We start from the raw sequence: 21,574 nt of genomic DNA, 5'->3' as shown, positions 1-21,574 counted from the left end.
TAATTAAAACACAGTGGAAACAAAGAGTATGAAGACTTGTGAAGAGCAAAATGTGAGTAGCAAGGTAATGTTCATTTTGGTGTACTTTTGATATCAAATTGAGATGCTAATTAATTAAATTTATCGATTAAACTACCCCTCCACCTCCACTTAACTTATTATTCTGTTAAGTGGTTTGTGACTCCCTGGAGATAACCTACTGTTAAGCTAATTAATTTATGACCCTCTGGATATAATACATCCTCCTGAGACCCACCCCCCTATCCCAACCCTCTCCCCCTCCTCCTCCCCCACCCATCTGTGAGCCACTTTTCGCCCTCCAGGGAAATCCCCAAGACCTCTTCTCCCCTTCCCCACTTCACCTCTCCACTCGTTCATTTGGAAATTGGTGGGAAAAAGCTTCAGTCTATGTTGGAGAAGAAGGATCTCATGACACAAAGTTCAAGTCAACATCATGCATATTGAAACTTCCTGGCAGATTAAAACTGTGTGCCCGACCGAGACTCGAACTCGGGACCTTTGCCTTTCGCGGGCAAGTCCTCTACCAACTGAGCTACCGAAGCACGACTCACGCCCGGTACTCACAGCTTTACTTCTGCCAGTACCTCGTCTCCTACCTTCCAAACTTTACAGAAGCTCTCCTGCGAGACATGCAGAACTAGCACTCCTGAAAGAAAGGATATTGCGGAGACATGGCTTAGCCACAGCCTGGGCGATGTTTCCAGAATGAGATTTTCAATCTGCAGAGTGGGGCTAAGCCATGTGTCCGCAATATCCTTTCTTTCAGGAGTGCTAGTTCTGCATGTCTCGCAGGAGAGCTTATGTAAAGTTTGGAAGGTAGGAGACGAGGTACTGGCAGAAGTAAACCTGTGAGTAGCGGGCGTGAGTCGTGCTTCGGTAGCTCAGTTGGTAGAGCACTTGCCCGCGAAAGACAAAGGTCCCGAGTTCGAGTCTCGGTCGGGCACACAGTTTTAATCTGCCAGGAAGTTTCATATCAGCGCACACTCCGCTGCAGAGTGAAAATCTCATTCTGGATCATGCATATTGTTTATTTAATCATTTTGTGGGAGACAAGGTTCCTCCCCATGGGAAATAATTCAGTTGCAGTACCTCCACTCTTATGATGTAATCCACATCCATTTGGTGTATGCTGGTGCAGTTACATCAAAATCCTTACTGCAAAAATCCCACAACCCATCAGTTGCCTGGAAATATTGAGGTACTTTTGACTCTTCGCTTGCATATTTGGCGGGAAATTGATTCACCATAGGAATATTCCAATTTGCAGGAAAAACACTGGTCATCTATCCAAGTTCTTATATGCACTGACATATGATTACACAAGCACTCTTCTCCACCACTACAACCCATATCCAATCACGTCTTCACACTGACTGCAGAGCAGACATGCCAGGAACTCCAGCCGTGCCGGTCGCCTCATATATTCCTGTGCGTGTACCTCTGGAGAGAGGCCCGCACACAGGGTTGGCTTGTGTCGCCTGCAGACCGGAAGTTGTACAAATGCCTGAATGAAGCATCAGTGATGGCAACCGTTTGTGTGGCTGTGCTGACAGGTAAGAGGTGTAAGAAGCACTAGCTTTCCGCTGCCACAAACATCAGATGTGATGTCCTGCTCTGATTGCAGTGCTACAGTGTGGTGATAGGTATAACATATCACAAAAATCATCGCTAATAAAGACCTAAACATTACACAAAGATCACGAAAACTCTTCCTAACACGTATACCGTAAACAGGCTCTATAAAACATGTATCCATTAATAGCTACGAGCAGATGCACAGTGCTAGAATAATAATTTCCTTACTGCACTTTGCTATGGCCATTGTGACAACATATCTGCTCCCCATGGTGTCCGGAGACCTTGTACCCAGGCCCGTAAACAGCTAGCAAGAAACCCCAGTGCTTCAAGTGACATTGGTGGGAACTGCTGACTAGTGATCATGCACATCACATGGAGTGACACAGTCCATTCCCATGTGCACAGACAGACGAAAGCAATTCAAGTAATTAAATTTCACAAATACTGGTCATATATCTGTGGTCTTGTACACAGAGATGTTTGTGAGCACAAGCACCCTCCACCACAAATAGCCCGTATGCCACGCAATCACAGAGGCAGCCAAACACATGCTATTCACCCACCCAGAGGGATCTTTGATCGTTTCCACCTGGACAGTCCAGCGACTGTGGAGCAGAAGTGGCGTCCTTTGATATTTATTACTTGGAAAACTACCTCTGCTCTGTCCCAAATGGCTACCTCTTCTTTGTGTGTGAACCAACATCTCAAAATTGCTGTGAGTACTATGGGACTTAACTTCTGAGGTCATCAGCCCCTAGAACTTAGGTTAGTTAGGTTTAACTAGTTCCAAGGACACCACACACATCCATGCCCGATGCAGGATTCTAACCTGCGGCCGTAGCGGTCGCGCGGTTCCAGACTGTAGCGCCTAGAACCGCACGGCCACCCCGGACGGCCAACAACATCTCCAAACATGCAGATAAAGGTTTTGATCGCTCCTCAGTATACTGTGTTCCTATTGGCTAACACTAGGGACAAAGGAAGAGCTCGCGTAATTGCAGTATCGAAAATTGTGGGAAATCGTCCAGTTGCACTATCAAATTAAATGGTTAAGAAGTTACAGGAGTCAAATAGATCACTCAAAACATTCACCACCACCTGATGATGATCCTTCTTTGTAATAAAACATATTTTCAACGTTTGAGAATCACATACAGACATTATGCAAATCAAGTAATTAAATTTGCACCACAAATAGATCATAGCGCTAAATGTATCTCAGGTCTTGTATACAAGTGCGTTTGAGAACACGAAGGCCCCACACTACTACCACCTTGTCTCTGGAAATGGCGAAAAACGATCAATGTGTGCTCAACTGCCGGAAAGGAAGGTGTACCCAATGCTCGCGCAGGGCTAAGCTGTGGTTTCCAGTCGGTCGCTGGCCACAGATACTGCGAGACAAGCAGGCGCTGCTTGCATGTATAGTTCAAACTGCAATTCTGGCGTGACATACACTCTTCAGTTTAAAAAATCCACTTTACCAATTCGATACGAGGATAATGTTGTTCCTTACACCTCGAATTTCTCAAGCGAAATGTGGATTCCTCCCTTTTATGCAACTTATTTTCGAAGACAGCAGAAATCGGGACACACACGCGTTTTCACACCTCTGAAGTATTGAAAATCCTGAATAACAGTATGGCATAGGATGTATGTCTTCTAAGTTTTCTCTCATCTGGTAAAAAGACCTGTTCCTATCAGCTTAATATGTTTTACGTTCTGCATCAAAAGACTAGAATATTGACTTATTTTTGGATCATGATGGAGTGCTAAGAGCATACTCTACCTCTGTCACAGAATGCCTCCTCTCTTTCGAACGCTCTTAAATTAGCCAGATGCCTTGTCACCTACGAAGTCTGTTAAGGGAGCAGCACAGAGGAGTTGTAAATATCAGGTTAATACTTCATATCACTTTATAAATTCGGTAATATAGCCGAATTTATTACGATGGTCCTCTCTCCCTGTGTAGGTGGGAGATTAAAAATTGTTAAAACATATCGCTGCCATTAAAAAACGCCTGATCACTGCTACAACTCAAGGATCATATCAGTGTACTCATGCCCTCGCTTCCACCCGCCTAGCAGCACACCATTGATATCAAACTGGTTGACTAATTAATTAAATTGAGCATGAGAGCCCCTGTGCATGAATAATTTTTTTTCTCCTAGTCGGATTGCGCTAGCCAGCTAACTCAAATGAGAATTCCTGGGGTGAATGCAATGTTCTTTTCGAGGATCACTATTAAGAACCAATATTTGAAGCTAACTACAGGAGGAACCTACCGCCACTAACATTCAGTTCGTGTAAGGACTACGACGATAAGACACGATAAATGAACGCCCGTACAGGGGTATATCGACAGTCCTTCTTCCCCTCACTCTATTTGCAAGTGGAATGCGAAAGGAAGTGACTAGCAGTGGTTCAGCGTACCCTCCGCCACGCAGCCTGCGATGGTTTACTTCGCACACACATGGATTCAGAGGTAAGTTTACCTATTAAGATGATAGCCCAACCATTTAAAGACCCGCAAAGCTCACAGGAGAATGTTGTCTCTCATTTATCGAGAAAACAAAAGGTGGAACTTCCGCTGCTGATAGACTTTCGTCAAAAGACTTCGTATTAGCCCCTATTTTTCTCACTGCAGTGACTTTGCGAGACGTATGTGAGAGGTTGTATCATGTTCGGCCGCAGTTCTTAGAAGAAACGGTACAGAACTCACCTCTCAACTCCCCTTTCGTCAGGATATCGCTTACCTACCGTATTTTCACGAATCCTCCAGTCTTCGATGTACAATATTTGAGTACACCTGATTTCGACAAGAAAGAGATGTCCTTCGCCAAGTCACAGACTCGTGCTAATTCTGTCGAAAGCCCATCATGTATCATGTTCCAGCAGCGCTGTTCCATTAATTGGGAGACTGTCTAATCCTTCGGCTGGCCGTTGTGGGCTAGCGGTTCCAGGCGCTTCAGTCTGGAACCGCGCGACCGCTACGGTCGCAGGTTCAAATCCTACCTCGGGCATGGATATGTGTGATGTCCTTAGATAAGTTAAGTTTAAGTAGTTCTAAGTTCTAGGTGACAGATGACCTCAGATGTTACGTCGCATAGTGCTCAGAGCTATTTGAACCATTTGTCTAGTCCTACACCCGTCACTGACCAGGTAGAGAATTATCACAATGAGATCGAAAACTGATGGTTCATACTATCCGTACTCTGTGGGCTTAAATCTTGCAGGATTCCCCCTTGTTCCACATGAGGTTGTGCATAGTAAGCCATAAAAATTAAAGACGCAGTGTCCGAAGATTTGGAGGTGAGATTGTCCACCACCTAAGACACTGAGACAGTGATCATAAACCTGGCTCCGATGTGCACCACCAACCTCTTGGCGTTTTCGAAAACGGAACAGTGAGACATTTGATACCCCATCACTGTGGAAGATGAGATTAAATGTAGATGTCATTACCTCCGGACAGCTGTTTGGTAAGGCTCCACAATGCTGCAAATCCTTTCAGTTTTCATGTGTTGTGATGTCTTCCACATATCTGTCAATAAGAAACACCACCTCTGTCTTTTATTTCAACCACCCTATGAGTTGCGGGAGCAGCTTAGTTCACACCGTGGGATGTTCATCTGTCAAGCCTCCTTTTATGTTGTACTTGCAATCCAATTGTAAACTCATAACCCAAAGCGCTATTTTGTGTGCAAGGCGTCCGGGGGAGAGAGGGAGATTATCCGTAATAAAAATCCAAAAAATTTCGTTATTTAAGTTGATCTCCGTGGATATTTTTTGGTTTTGGATAGTGGGTAGTTGGGAAGACGAAAAGTAGTTGAAACTAGGTAACTGAAGGCAAGGAAACCTCCGTTTCGTACGTACATGACGTGACAAGTCGTCGAGAGTGGGGGTAAGGACGTCCAGTAATTGGATAAAATGCGTTGAAATTACGGAAAAACTGGTAAAATTGTAAAAATTGATGGAAAATACATGAAATTGATAGAAATACGGCAAATATATGGAGGAGTGATACTTCTTACATGCTCGCCTGGGTGTATGAAAATCATTCCATTCCTCCGCCGGTGGAACTGATAACTGATGATTCATACTACCCATGCTCGGTGGGTTTAAGTGTGTATGACTGTTAGGGGGCAAATGTTTTCGTTATTTACTTGCACGTTCGTCTTTCTTTCGCAAAGTATGCTTTTTGTATCCTTCGTCTAACTATTCAGTCTAGATTGCTTCTGCTGAATGTATGATATTCTGTTTGGATTACTGTAGATAAGGGTGAGAACAAGAATCCAATGCAGGCATGTGGCCCACTCTCAATTATCACAAAGAAGTCCGCCCACCTTAACGTCCTCCTCCCAACCGGTCTGGTTTTGATATTCTGTGCCGAAGGAACATGCCTTCGCTCCACGGACTCTGATTTTTTTCCCCCATAGTGACATGCAATACCAATTTATCGTCCTCTGTCACGCCGCGATTGAAGAAGTGTTCACCTTTCTCACAGTACCGCTTCCCCATTCGCTGCTTCGTCTGGTGGTCCTCTCTTAGTGAACACATAAAGCACACAATTTTTGAGTGACACAATTTCTTGTAGAAGCGACCGGAAAATGGTCACATAAATAGATCTTAGTTCATTGTCAGCTCCAGTTCATCTTCTCTTCCAGAACTTGGACTTACCCTTCTGTCACCTGGTATAGGCGGTAAGTACTTGCTCTGTTCTTCCTCGCACTCACGTCTCTCTCGTTTTGATGCTCTCTCGATCTAGTCACCACATACTTATGACTGTATGTCAGCAACTGACAGGCTTCATATATTCAGAGACTGCGTGATTAAATACACTTCAGACACACGAAACAGTTATATCGATTTTCTTGAGCATGCTGCAATTATCATTCATCTGCATTGCTTTTTACTACCAAGGACACCCGCGTAGTCTGAAGTCCACTGAAGCAAGCTTGCAGTATTAGCTGCGGATAAGACTTGCTGATGTGAGATAACCGCTGTTTCATGTTTGGTCAGTTAAGTCAGCACTCGACCCAAACTGACGCGTGCGCCGTTTCAGTTACGTGCAGAGCGGCATGCAGGTACGCGAGATTACGCGAACCTGTCAGTCACTGCTACGGCATCGCCCTGTCAGCTTCCAACCGACCTGCCTCAAGCCACGCGGCGGGGCACCATACGTCATCACCTCCGCCGACCTTGTTGCTGATTCAACAGCCATTAGTAATGGTATTTTACAACTTGCGGAATTGTACTACCTTGTAAATATAGAACTATACTATTACATCTATTATAGAATTGTATGTAGCTTGGCTAGATTGTTGTATATTAGCGTTTTAGCAAATAAATTACGCTATTTCGTCTGGGGTTGGGTGGGCAAGGTGAATGCCTTTGCTTGTAATGTATCGGCAGATCTTAAGAACTCCTTGCTGAAAAAATTTTAAAATATTGCTTTGAATACGAATCAAAAGTTATTTCAATGTATTCATTCGACCTGGGAAGAGAAACTGTCAAGTAAAGGTCACTACAAACATGACATAATTCATCTTTCCTCAAAATTTTGTTTAAATAACTTGCAGTACATGTGAGACAGCAGTGCAGTCTTTTTAGTAATAAATTCGCCTGCGACATTACTACGATATTTTGATAATATTTTGTTGCGACGGGTCAGGCTCTTATCGCGCAGTTTCCTTTCCCTGAAAGAAAATCCACCTACCTCGTTTCTTAGGTAGTTGCTGCACTCGCCTCTCCTGATAGCAGCTACTGGAAAAATTGCAGAAAAGCAGTGTTGAAGAAACTGCAATTTAATAGCCGCTCACCGGAGGCCGCGATACATGTTTGCTGAAATACAATCTATGAGCAATCTTCCTAAATAAATTGAGTTATTGGAATGGTAGTAATTGTTTACTCAAACGAGAACGCGAAGTTGGTAATTCTATTTAAGCTCTTTATTGTCTTTAAGCCTGATCATCAGCCCGCTAATCTACGTTTGAAGAAAGTTCAGTTCACAATTCTATCCACACTCAAACCCCGCCAGAATTAACTTTCAAAGTTACGGAATTTACTTAACTGCAACACAGACGATTTTCTAACATACACGTTTGCAGTCGATGTTCAATAATAGTTCGTTTTTTAACGTTAATGCTCGCCATAAGCACTTAGTAAAAGTTTACGAAGTACCGCCACGCTTTTAATTATTAAAGTTACTCGCGTCTTTCGCGGAACGAAAAGTCACAACTCGCTCAAACTCACACTACGCGTTACTGGACTCTTCCAGTCTCAAATCGCACAGTACCGAACCGATGAAGCCGTTTTATGACTTCATTTTACACATTATTCGCGAGGACACATCAAGCATGTCTCTTCTCGATCACAGTTCCTTCGCGACTCCTCATCCACTCGCGACTCACTCTCCTAGTCTGCTAACCGTCCTCGCATCTCATTGGCTCACACATCACACAGCCAATCAGAATTAACTCTTTGGGTGCGCCTCGCGCCAAAATCTAGCACGCACCAGTCATGACTTCTGAATCATTTACGTCATGATTTCTTGTTACACAAAATTTACTGTATAATTTAACAAACCGAAAGGAAAACTAGACTTTACTTTATTTCCAGAAATTATTTAAATACTCGCGAACGTTCTGGCTGCTTGTACAATACCATACACTCTTGGACATCCGACATTCACTAAGATGGGGAACCACTGGCGACTCTGTTCCCACGGTTACATCGTCTGAACACTTGCGAGTTCCAACCTAGATTTTATACACTTGCAAAGAATGGCGAATGTCCCTCTTTCATTCACTCAGGCACACTCATTCACTCTCACCTACTCATATAAAATAACTGTTCACAAAAATTCAAAACATTTATGGTTTTAACAAAGTTATAGGTGAATTTCTAAAAGTAAAATTCTCAAAATAAATACAAAAGCACGGAAGGTGATTTTGTTTCATAGTTGGATGGTCACTGAAGGTGATCTATACATAATGGTATTTATTTAGACTCGAAAATTGTAGAAATTTGCGTTTTCTGTAAGATTTTTCTAATTTCCAAAATATGCAGGTTTCAAAGCTCAAATTTGGATGACTTATTTTTATTCATAACAGAAACTAGTATATTAACTTTTAATTTCCTCAGGTTCCTCAGTTAGAAGTTATTAAAGATGAAAGTTCCACGTTATACACGCGGCTAGTTAGCGCACAGGTCTTACATTCTCACGGTACAGACATGCCATATGGTCGTGACGTCAGACGAACGGACACCGGTAATCTGCCCGCTACAGCACATATGCTAATCTGATGGCTACTTTACAGTCTGTCTACATTTCACAGTAAATATTTGATAGAAAACTGTGCGCTCGCACTAGTTGCGACGCCACACACCTCCTGAGGAAACTAAATTTTTTCATTCATGACAAACTTTTAGTTTTCTAAAAAAATTTCTATTAAAGATTTACTCAAACAGCTATTTAACATTTATAGTTCCTGTACATCAATCATCCACTTATACCTAGGGCTGACGACCTACAAAACATCTTATATCTAAACATGCACTTTTATCATCATTCAAAAAAATTTTTTTTCAGATTACAAAATTCTATTTACAAATTCCTGAAAGAGAAAACAAACCTAAATACTATCTTGATGTACGTCACACGCACACTAACACTACTATCGCTATGGTGAGCGTCACTTTTTTACCACTTACACTTAAGATTTTGATAGCACTCGTAGTTCGACCGGGTCCTGCTTGGGAGGTCCATTTCAAGTCTCGTGCTACCACCTCTGTTTACTTCGGCGCACCTGAAACATCAGCTGGCCTCAGTTCCCTTTCTAACTGCTACGTCTTAACCTACAGCAGCGATAAATGGCGCTATCTGCTTGACTCTAAAGTCTCATATTTTTGATAAAATTTACTTTACAGTATGTACAATTTTCAAAATTTTTTTTTTTTTTTTTTTTTTTAAGTGAAAAGTGAATTGACTTTCCTAATGCAGTACCGAAGTGGCACATTTACTCTTTAATTACTTCTTCATCTCATAATCAAACAAATTATGGTTACATAAGAAATACTAAGAAAAACAATTCCTACAAATAGTTCACAAATACATAATAAATCTCCGCCAGCACTGGTGACTCTCCAGTTCCTGTACAATACACAACAATATAAAATATACACAAAATTATCAATATTACAATTCTGTCTCCAGGCAATCTCCTGTAGTCCTGTATCATAAATTAAACACTGAAAAATACATATTTACTTATTCATTTATCAACACTACAATCCTTATACTAATCTCTACGACAAACTTGGGGAGCTTTGTGTGTCTCTGGTCAAAAATGGAATCGATGTCATGGGTACTTTCCTCATCTCACATATCTGGAGTTACTTCAATTTCTTGTCAACATCAGGTTTTCTCTAGTCACATTCGGGTTTAATTTACAACTCTCATACTCATACTTCACACACTCAGGTTAGTATTTGTTAAAGCGTTTCCTACTAATCTGCGAAACCTCGTTACCCATACTTTCTAACATACATCCACCTCCTGAGTTACCAACGTCGCCTCAGCTCTGTTTACATTCGTAGCCTCACTTCCTTTTGTTTACAAACATCTCCTCTGTTTACCAACAAACGCCACCTCTGGTTACCAACATTAAGCTTTTTATTTACTCACCTTCGTAGCCTCACTTTTTCCTAATATCGAGCTAGCCAAACACTATGCTCATTCTTTCTCCTTTTCTCACATATTTCTCTTCATTTGACAGTCAGTCCTGCTGCACTGTCCCTTTAACTTAACTTCCTTTACCCCTTTGACAGTCAACCTTGTTGCACTGTACCTTTACTCATTTTACCACTAAATCACCTCCTGAGGCTCTGACTTCATTGAACAGACAGTTTTGCTGTACTGCTCCATTTCCTTTCCTAAACATTAGCTTAATGCTACGTCTTAACATATCGTTCTGTTACTTAACAAACAGCTTCAATGTTCGTCACCATATTTTCTGAGGCTCTTACATTTCTTAGTTATTTTACCTTTCTAAGGGCATTACCCACACCTTAGGCCAAACATTTACTTTACTGAGACTTATTACTTATCTGAGGTATCTTAATCCTTTTTGATTTTCTCTTACACTCATTCCTTACGCTTAACCTATACTGCACTGAGGTTCTTTCCTACTCATTACTTAAACACTTTATCACTTAAAAACTACGATAGAGAAGAAGTAAAGACGATAGAATTTTAGTTCTGAATGAAAGAAGAGGTAGGTTGACAATACGGAAAAGAAAGTGGAAGAAATATTGTCAAACGACTCGAGACCTAGTGCTCGTCACGCACTTAGCTCTGCAAAGAGTGCAAAGCTCTCTGAGGTATCTACTCACTCCTGGCCACGTCTCTCTTTTGAACATATCTTTTCAAATCCACAATGTTCCTAAGCCCTAACACCTTATGTGATTTCACAAACTCCAGTCTATAAGCATTTGGGTGAGGCTTCTCTACGATTCTAAATGGGCCCACGTACTCATCGGTAAACTTCTTTGTTTCTGACGTAAGTTTCTTAGATCTTTCCCTAGTTTTCACTAGCACTAGATCCCCTACCTGAAAACTAGTGGGATCAGCTCTTGCGTCATGCCTTCTCTTTCTTTCCAGGGCCTTCTTTCTTATATTAATACGTGCCAGTCTCTCCTTCTCTTCGATGGCTATGTCTGTGAGATTTGGAAACTCGACCAGGTCGAATAAAATATTATTCGGCCTAATGTCACACATTAGCTCTACTGGTGCATATCCTGTGGCTTCATGCTTCAGATGGTTTATTACTTCTTCGAAGTATTCAATATAATTGGCCCAAGCGGAGTGTTTTTTATGACAATATGTTCTACACAATCTGTTTAACTCCTTCATAATTCGCTCACACATGTTCCCTTGAGGAAAGTACGCGGAGATTTTTATGTGATCGATACCTCTCTGTTGTAAACATTCACTAAATTTCTTAGAGATAAACTGGGGCCCATTGTCTGACAATATTGCCTTTGGCACTCCTATCTTCCCAAAATAGTCCTTCTCCAACTTATTCACTAATACTTTAGAGTTGGCTTTCTTAATTGGGTAAAATTTTACGTACTTAGTAAACCCATCCACCATCACAAACACATATTCACATCCCCCTCTAGACACTGGTAGTGGACCAAATAAATCTACAGCTACTAAATCCAGCCGATTTTGTGGTTCTACTGAATACATCTGTCCTTGGATAGTTCTATTGTTGGCCCTAACTTTCTGGCAACGATCACAGGATTCTAATCGCTGTTGCACCCTTCTCCACATATTATCAAAAATTACCACTTCACTTAACTTAGCTATACATTTACGAGCGCCATAATGCCCATACTTACAATGTACGTAGTCTATAAGTGCATCTACATGTTGCTCCGGAAAACATATTTTCCAATTCTCCTCACTGTCTTTCCTGCGCCTAAATAAGACATCTTTATGCACTTTATAGTAGACCAGTAATTTTGGGTAGTCTGGATGACCTAATCTACTCTTTACTAATTTAATGTTGTCATCCTGGTTCTGTTCCCTCCGTAGGTTCTTACAAATGCGCTTAATTAAGCCATCGTCCTGGAGCTGCATGATGGCCAACATTACTTCATTATTATCGGTATTTCTTAAAGATTTCCCTTCTTGTCCTGTATCTTTCACACTTCTTGATAAGGCGTCCGCCACGATGTTCTCGGAACCCTTAATGTATATCATCTTATAATTAAATTGCTGTAAATACAGGGACCACCTTCTTAATCTAGCATGTTTTAGCTGACATGAGTCTAAATATGTAAGGGCACTATGGTCTGTGTAGATCCAAATTTCATGTCCTAAAAGGTACTTTTCAAATTTTTGCAGGCCGAAAATAACAGCTAATGCTTCAAGTTCAGATATACTATAATTTTTCTCGGATTGTTGCAATGACCTGCTCGCAAAGGCTATGGTCTTGTGGACTTCCTCTTCTCCTTCTTTTTCCAACTGAAATAGTTCAACTCCTAACCCGTAACCACAAGCATCAGATCCCAGACAAAATGGTTTCGAAAAATCGGGATGGTTCAAAATCTTACTATTAATAAGAGCTTCTTTCAATTCTTCAAACGCCTTCTGACACTCAGAAGTCCATTTATAAACTACATTTTTCTTTAAGAGTTCTCGCAGGCACGGTGCATTGAATAATTGTCCAGACACAAATTTTCTATAAAACCCAAACAAACCAAACATCCCCTTTAATGCTTTACGTGTTGTAGGTGCAGCATAATCCCTTATTGCTCTAATCTTTTCTGGATCCGGCATGATACCATCGCCACTCACTATGTGCCCCAAGAATTTAATTTCTTTCTTCACAAATTCAGTTTTGTCTAGCTTCAATTTCATACCCCCCAATTTTATGGCCCTCAATACTTCATCCAATAACATACAGTGTTCCTCCCACGTTGGTGTCGATATCAAAACGTCGTCTACATACACTGTAATTCTTCTTAGTAGATGGTCCCCTAATACCTGCGACATAGCTCTTACAAAGGCACATACACTTATATTTAAACCAAACGGCACCACCTTATACTGATAACATCTACCTTCGAATAAGAATGCCGTGTACTTTCTTGATTCCTTTGCTAACGGTAGGTTCCAATATCCACAGGTCACATCCATGGATGTAAAGAACTTAGCACCTTTAAACTTTTGTAGCAGTTCTTCAATATTCTCCGGACGGTCACTCTCAGGTAGTACTATTTTGTTTAATGCTCGAGCATCCAACACTAGTCTAATTGAGCCATCCTTCTTAGGAACTATGACTAGCGGGTTATTGTACACACTAACAGCCCTTTCAATAATTCCCCACTCTAACATATTTTGAATTAAGTCACGTACTGCCTCCTTATGTACTTCTGGGATTGCAAATGGTTTTTTGAAGAAATGAGCGTCTTTCTGCACTGTCAAAAAACACTCATAATCCTTTACTAGCCCTGGTTGATCTGAGAAAACCTCGGCATGTTTGACTAGTATTTGTCTTAAATCGTTTTTCCTTGCTTCATCAATATCAATTAATTCTAGTAATTTCTCCTCGATCCTATTTCTGACACTCACAAGCTCAGACGGATCCTCTACTTTTTTGCCACCGTACTCATTATAGCCCTCCAAGAATTTCTCTGTTTTACAAATACATATAGGAAAATCATTCTGCTCAGGATCCTCACATAGCTGCTTACCGATGAAAGGTATAGTAATTAGTTTACCCTTAATTTTTACCATAACATCATTGGTAGAAAAATTCACCCATCCTTCATATTTATTCAAAAAGTCAGCCCCCACCAATATGTCTACACTCAGTCCATTTATAACTAAGAAGTTCTGTCTTATTTCTACTTCCTTAAATGCTATGGGTAGAAACACTTCCTGTTTTACTGTCTTCTTAGTCTTACCGGTTGCTACTACAATGTTCAAGCCACTTACTGGCATCTTAACAATCTGTTTACTGTTAGGGAGTTCATTTACCAAGTTCTGGGATACTGCACAGACTTCCGATCCAGTATCTATCAAACATTTAACTGGTTCATTTAATACTCTTAGCTCTACTATCGGTTGCCCTAAGTACTCTTTATTTATTTTGGGTTCTGCTTCCTCCAATAAATCTTGCACAATTTCTCTCCTTTCGAAGCCTGTCTTTTGGGTGGCAATCACATTCACACTTACAGGGTTTATTTCATGCTTATTATCACCCTCAATTCTAGTGGCAGCTCCTATCAGCCTATCCACTATTGCTAAGTCAAAACATTTTTCCAATGTTTCCCCCTCTTTCTCATTAACCTCCTTTTCTACGACCCTATCCAAGGCGTCGTCATTAACCTCTACCTCCTCCTCTAATCTATCCTCTTCTTCGTAACTATCTACAACATCAATTATCTTATCAAGCACAGTCACAACCCTGCCATTATTACTGTTCTCACCCCTATCCGACAGCTCTTCATTAGTTTTACTGTGCATAATGTCTTTCTGATTATTACCCTTATAACTAGTACTTAGTTCTTCAATAAGTGGCTTCTTATGATTATTCTTACAGTTATTTGGTTCATTAACCTCCACTTGACTTAAAGCTACTATCTCTGTCTGTTTTACGTTATCCTCCCTAAATTTTGTAGCAACAACATTTATGTTAGGTGGTCGTTCAGGCTGCTTTCTTATGAATGGTTTTGCCAGCGGATTTAACTTTAAACGCTGTTGCCTACGATCGCCAGCACACTCGTAGACAATTAATGGTTTTCCGAGCGCGGTGCGTCATCACTATGCCTCCAGCTGACCGCCTCACCTCCTGACATCTGTCGGCCGCTGTCATACTGCTCGCGTTCATTGAACCTGTTAACATATGTTCTTCCTCTACCACGTGAACTGCCACGGTATCCGCCGCCTCTCTGAACACCCATCCTATTAATGTTTACATCCGCGCGATTGTCATTCTGCCTAGCAGGCGGGCGATGCTCCCTCCTCATGTTTTCTTCTTCTTTTTGGACGGATTCAACCCTTTCTAAATACTGTACGAACTTGTCAATGTTATCTCGGGGCGCAGATATGATCTTAGTTTTCCAGTTCCACGGTAGCTTATTTTCTACCCCTAATATGATCTGTTCTGTTTCTAACTTATTACTAAGGTAGGACAGAGTTGTTACCCACCTTTGAACAAATCGTTTGATGCCCTCTCTCTTGGGGTCATACTTCTCTCCCGACCAGAACCGATTAAGAACATCCATCTGCTTTCTCTTTCCCCAGTATTCCTCAAAGAACGCTAATTTAAATTCTGACAATTTCGCGTATTTTTCAGAGGCTAAATTCCCCCATACTCTGGCCTCTCCCATCAAATTTGAAGTGATAAAGCCTATCTTTTGTTTATCGCTCCATACTTTCGGCAAAACGTCTTCAAAATCGTTCCAAAATTCTCTGGGGTGCATGTTCTTACTTGGGTCAAATTTTAAAAACTGTCTGTGGGTAACATACGCAACCTCGGTAGATTCAATTATTCCACTGGAAATTATACTACCACTATGGTTAGAAACACACTGTTCTACTTTAGTTAGTCTGCATTCATGCCCACAAAGTTGCTCATTCACACTTTCACTGAAATGGCTTATGTGAGTCTCTAAATTATTGACCTTATTTACAACTTGCTCTCCAAGTTTCTCACACCGAATTTTGGTATCATTTACTTTACATTCTAAGGCGGCATGATTAATTTCATTGGAATTCTCTACCACTTTTATGTGCTCACATACTTTATCTAATTCTGCATCAACATGGGATTTAAATTGCTGTTGATCCTCAGTAACCTGTTCGATTCGTGTCGTCAATTCACTTTGCACTTGAACAATATTTTCTGTACATTCTAGTTTAACCTGCTGTATTTCAACATTTACTTTACTACTGAGCACTGCTAAATCTTGCTTCCAACAGTCTCTGAGATCGGATATTTTGGAATCTAAATCAGCGCCCATTTTAGTCATCTCATTACTTAAATCAGATCCTAATTTAGACATTTTTGAATCCATTTTACTTGACATATTAGTTTCCATTTGTGACATATTAGTTTCCAATTTTGATATACTGGAATCCATTTTTGACATACTGGAATCCATCTTACTTGACATATTGGAATCCAACACGTTCATCTTAGTTAATAGATTCATCAGCATACTGGCGACATTATCCTTCGCCCCCTCATTTGCTGATACAATGTCCCTATTAACATTAACTACCGGCATGGGTAACTGTAACTCACTGGGCACTGACATATTTGGATCTGACTCCAAACTATAATTAACATAGGATGAATCAGTCAAACTACTACTGAAATTGGGTTGAGACACGTCTAAACTAAAATTCATGGGGTCATTTTCCCCTGTCTCCATCCCACTATCACAACTTAGTTCCGCCTTTTTGTCCTTTGGTTGAAACTCAGCCATTTTTCTCAGTTTGACTCCACAAACACACAAAGTTTTCAAAAGCACTGTACTTAACTTTGTGCTTCGGCGTGCTGCGTTGCTGCTAGATGAAACTGCGGGTCCGTTCACCATACACTGCAATGCTGTACCAGTTTCCGGGCCCCCGCTCGAATCAGCGCTGCCAACTGCCACTGCTGTCGTCGCCTCTGCGTAGTCTCCGTAGCTCGTCGTCTGCCAGACGCCGTCGTAGACTGCTATTCCAATCGGCGCGTAGTCACCGAAAAATTCTTCCGTTCCGTACAACACATTACAGTTCACGGACACTTTCACTGTCCTTCCTATTCACGTGGCGATATCAATTTGTACGCTACACAGTTCCTACACATAGCGAGCACTTCTGTATTGTCCGGTAATTGTCACTACTGCTTTTTTTGAAATTCACTGGAATTTACTATGTTTATTTCCCGGCCGATGCACCACTTGCGACGGGTCAGGCTCTTATCGCGCAGTTTCCTTTCCCTGAAAGAAAATCCACCTACCTCGTTTCTTAGGTAGTTGCTGCACTCGCCTCTCCTGATAGCAGCTACTGGAAAAATTGCAGAAAAGCAGTGTTGAAGAAACTGCAATTTAATAGCCGCTCACCGGAGGCCGCGATACATGTTTGCTGAAATACAATCTATGAGCAATCTTCCTAAATAAATTGAGTTATTGGAATGGTAGTAATTGTTTACTCAAACGAGAACGCGAAGTTGGTAATTCTATTTAAGCTCTTTATTGTCTTTAAGCCTGATCATCAGCCCGCTAATCTACGTTTGAAGAAAGTTCAGTTCACAATTCTATCCACACTCAAACCCCGCCAGAATTAACTTTCAAAGTTACGGAATTTACTTAACTGCAACACAGACGATTTTCTAACATACACGTTTGCAGTCGATGTTCAATAATAGTTCGTTTTTTAACGTTAATGCTCGCCATAAGCACTTAGTAAAAGTTTACGAAGTACCGCCACGCTTTTAATTATTAAAGTTACTCGCGTCTTTCGCGGAACGAAAAGTCACAACTCGCTCAAACTCACACTACGCGTTACTGGACTCTTCCAGTCTCAAATCGCACAGTACCGAACCGATGAAGCCGTTTTATGACTTCATTTTACACATTATTCGCGAGGACACATCAAGCATGTCTCTTCTCGATCACAGTTCCTTCGCGACTCCTCATCCACTCGCGACTCACTCTCCTAGTCTGCTAACCGTCCTCGCATCTCATTGGCTCACACATCACACAGCCAATCAGAATTAACTCTTTGGGTGCGCCTCGCGCCAAAATCTAGCACGCACCAGTCATGACTTCTGAATCATTTACGTCATGATTTCTTGTTACACAAAATTTACTGTATAATTTAACAAACCGAAAGGAAAACTAGACTTTACTTTATTTCCAGAAATTATTTAAATACTCGCGAACGTTCTGACTGCTTGTACAATACCATACACTCTTGGACATCCGACATTCACTAAGATGGGGAACCACTGGCGACTCTGTTCCCACGGTTACATCGTCTGAACACTTGCGAGTTCCAACCTAGATTTTATACACTTGCAAAGAATGGCGAATGTCCCTCTTTCATTCACTCAGGCACACTCATTCACTCTCACCTACTCATATAAAATAACTGTTCACAAAAATTCAAAACATTTATGGTTTTAACAAAGTTATAGGTGAATTTCTAAAAGTAAAATTCTCAAAATAAATACAAAAGCACGGAAGGTGATTTTGTTTCATAGTTGGATGGTCACTGAAGGTGATCTATACATAATGGTATTTATTTAGACTCGAAAATTGTAGAAATTTGCGTTTTCTGTAAGATTTTTCTAATTTCCAAAATATGCAGGTTTCAAAGCTCAAATTTGGATGACTTATTTTTATTCATAACAGAAACTAGTATATTAACTTTTAATTTCCTCAGGTTCCTCAGTTAGAAGTTATTAAAGATGAAAGTTCCACGTTATACACGCGGCTAGTTAGCGCACAGGTCTTACATTCTCACGGTACAGACATGCCATATGGTCGTGACGTCAGACGAACGGACACCGGTAATCTGCCCGCTACAGCACATATGCTAATCTGATGGCTACTTTACAGTCTGTCTACATTTCACAGTAAATATTTGATAGAAAACTGTGCGCTCGCACTAGTTGCGACGCCACAAGCAGTGCAGTCTTTTTAGTAATAAATTCGCCTGCGACATTACTACGATATTTTGATAATATTTTGATCATTACCAAAAATGGGCCCTGCAGTTAAGTCCTAAGGCTCAGGCTGTCGTAGCTTTCTTTATTATTTTTTTAGGGAATTGAATTATATTTGGCGTGTTCCCAGTTTACCTATTCCTGTAATGCCGTTTCTTTTTTCAGTTCCACTTATTTAACTATGATTTTTGACAGACTATCAGAAGGTTTAGTACACACCATAATTTTGCTATGTGTTTATGACTATAGTTGTTTCATTCGATGTGAAAGCAAAACAGACACTGCCTCCAATTAGCCATGAATTCATTATTGTGTTTTATAATAATAGTTTTGAAAAAGATATGAGTTTTTCACCCCAGTGAATGAAAAATCTTTTTTATTTTAAATTTTTACTTCGTTAGTTAGTTTTCTTGTTACCTTCTGCTCTTACTGATGTACATATGAAAAAAGAAATCAAGGCTTTGTGTGAGATTTGTCACTTATCGCAGCAAGCATCCTGGCATCGATTTCCTGATTTTCGCCGGCCGTCACTTTACCGATTTCATTTTATTTTTTTTATTTTATGAGTTTCACGTACAAAGCCTGCTTCCTCCTCTTCAACCCTTCCGTACACTCACAAAAAAATTGTTTTGGCAGGCGTGGCTTCCGAGCTTCGGTCCAGCTGTCCGTCTTTGCATATGAAAAAAAAAAAAAAATTCTTCATTTAATCAGTTATTAGGACGAACGTTGAGTGGTAAATTTGTGCCTAGGTTTGGCCTTCGTTCGCGTTGATTTCGCTATCGTGCGGCAAGGTTGTCAATATAATCCTGTAAAACGGGACTTTAATTATTTTTGTGTAATATTCAGTGTTCACTCACATACAGATGTTGTCTTCCGAGATCGGATACAATTTCCATTCTGGCTTAATTAAACTCCAGTATTTATTTGTTGGCGTGTTGTTCTGTTTATTATACCTATTTTTTGTGAACCGACCCAGAAAACTACTTGCTCTATGCAGCATGAAGTGTGAGCTGTATTGTCAATTGGCTTGCGCTGTTGACACTAGGGCGCTGTTTTTGGTCGTTACCCTTACTGTATTAATACACTGATGATGTGATACCGACCAGATCGTATTACCGTTGGCTCCACTAGGTTCTGGATGTTTTCCGAGATTATTGATCATTTTCTACTATGCTTGTTGGTTTCCTTCTGGTGTTTTTGAGTGTATTTAGTAAACTTGGAAGGATATCTTTTCCGCATTCTTTTACTTCTGATTCGTTTGCTATGCTTGACTCTCATACAGGATGTAACATAATTAATAACGTGAACGCATACTGCTGAGACTACACGATACTAGATGCAAAAGAGTCTCTGTACACACAGGCTCTAAACGCACACCTTTAAGAGATATGAGCACTTGTTCATCTTCGCGAATGTGAAACACACCTCTTCTACGGAACAAGTGCTCATGGCTCTTAAGTTGTCACTTTAGAGCCCATGTTTACTGGACATTTTTCTTGTTTTGGTCCCATATTACCTCGTCCCAACACACGGAAAGCAAAGACTTTGTATTAGAAGAGATTTGTTTCACAGTATCGAAGATGGAGACGTATTCCCACCTCTTAAAGTATGCGTTTTAGAAGCAATGTTTATTGAGAGTTTTGTACTTGCAGCATTGTGTTCTTTCATTGTTTGCCTTTACGCCATTAATTATGATACTCCTTGTATACCTGAGCTCAAAATAGGATGTCTGAACGTAGCTCGTGGTCGAGTTTAGTATTGTTTTCTGACTATCTTCGGATTCAAGACAACGAGTTCAAACTAACTGGTTGATCTTTAGCATTCATCGAATGAATACAACCTAAAACTGCACGTGTGAGTTCTTTAAATCCAAGTCTCCTTGGTGGCAAGGTAGGATGGTTGTTTTGAAAGGTGCATTGAAAATGTTATTTCTTCTGACCTGTTAACATTCACATCCTAGTAGCCAAGGTCCATTATATCTGGCTATAGGTAATGCTTCAATTATTTGGTAACTTTTACTACCCATATCAATATTTACGAGCTCTACCTTTTGTAGTCTGCTTAAGTTCATCGTTATATGTATGAACGTTCAGCTGCACGGACGGTGTTGAGCGTATAAAATCATTTTAAATTTATAATTTTCGTGGTATTCCGTGTTTATTCTACTGAACGCCCATTGTGGCCCCTAAGCGTGCTGCTAATGCTTTTTTTCGTTGCTCAAAGCATACTGATCGTACAGTTTTGTATACGCTAGCTGTGACTAGTGGATGGCACTGACCTATCACATATTTGAAGCAACTACTCCTTTTCTTCTACTGATGTTGAATACTGTGTTGGTTGTATCTTTTCTTAGTATTCCGTTGGTATGATTAATCACTGTCTTTCGAAGAGTGCCTTCGCCTGTTTGTCATCAGAGGCTCTAGCTCTTTTACAACCTAGTAACTTTTTATGTCTTTTTGTGGATAACCATTCTAGTGAACGTAATTTTACAAGATTTAGTCTCCCGTCAGGTACTGAGATTCAAATACTATTTTAGTGCGATGCCACAGTTACTTAATTTCCCTCTCTTCCACTAATTAGTTTCACCTCTCTTCCGCTTTGAATGATTGAATTTTTATATATTTCCACTTGTTTGAGAGCGATTTTTATACGTCTGCTACCCTCAAGTCCTGTCAGAAAGAGCAGGTATAGTGTATTGAAGTAAAAGAAGTAAGTAACGTCTGTATCTCCAAACAGCAAAA

The 21,574-nt window shown here is 40.6% G+C and overlaps 1 long non-coding RNA gene across 1 annotated transcript in view; it reads left to right on the top strand.

Annotated features, from left to right (window-relative positions):
- Nucleotides 1-6,787: 6,787 nt before the first annotated feature.
- Nucleotides 6,788-21,574, top strand: part of LOC126276017 (uncharacterized) — a 950,687-nt gene continuing 935,900 nt past the window's right edge. Inside the window, exon 1 of the long non-coding RNA XR_007550601.1 lies at nt 6,788-6,828. This is a non-coding gene — a long non-coding RNA (uncharacterized LOC126276017). The remainder of the gene's footprint in view (nt 6,829-21,574) is intronic.

The sequence above is a fragment of the Schistocerca gregaria genome, chromosome 1 (genome assembly GCF_023897955.1).
Source record: "Schistocerca gregaria isolate iqSchGreg1 chromosome 1, iqSchGreg1.2, whole genome shotgun sequence".
In the NCBI taxonomy this organism is placed as follows: domain Eukaryota; kingdom Metazoa; phylum Arthropoda; class Insecta; order Orthoptera; family Acrididae; genus Schistocerca; species Schistocerca gregaria.
This window is presented reverse-complemented; position numbering and strand designations above follow the sequence as displayed.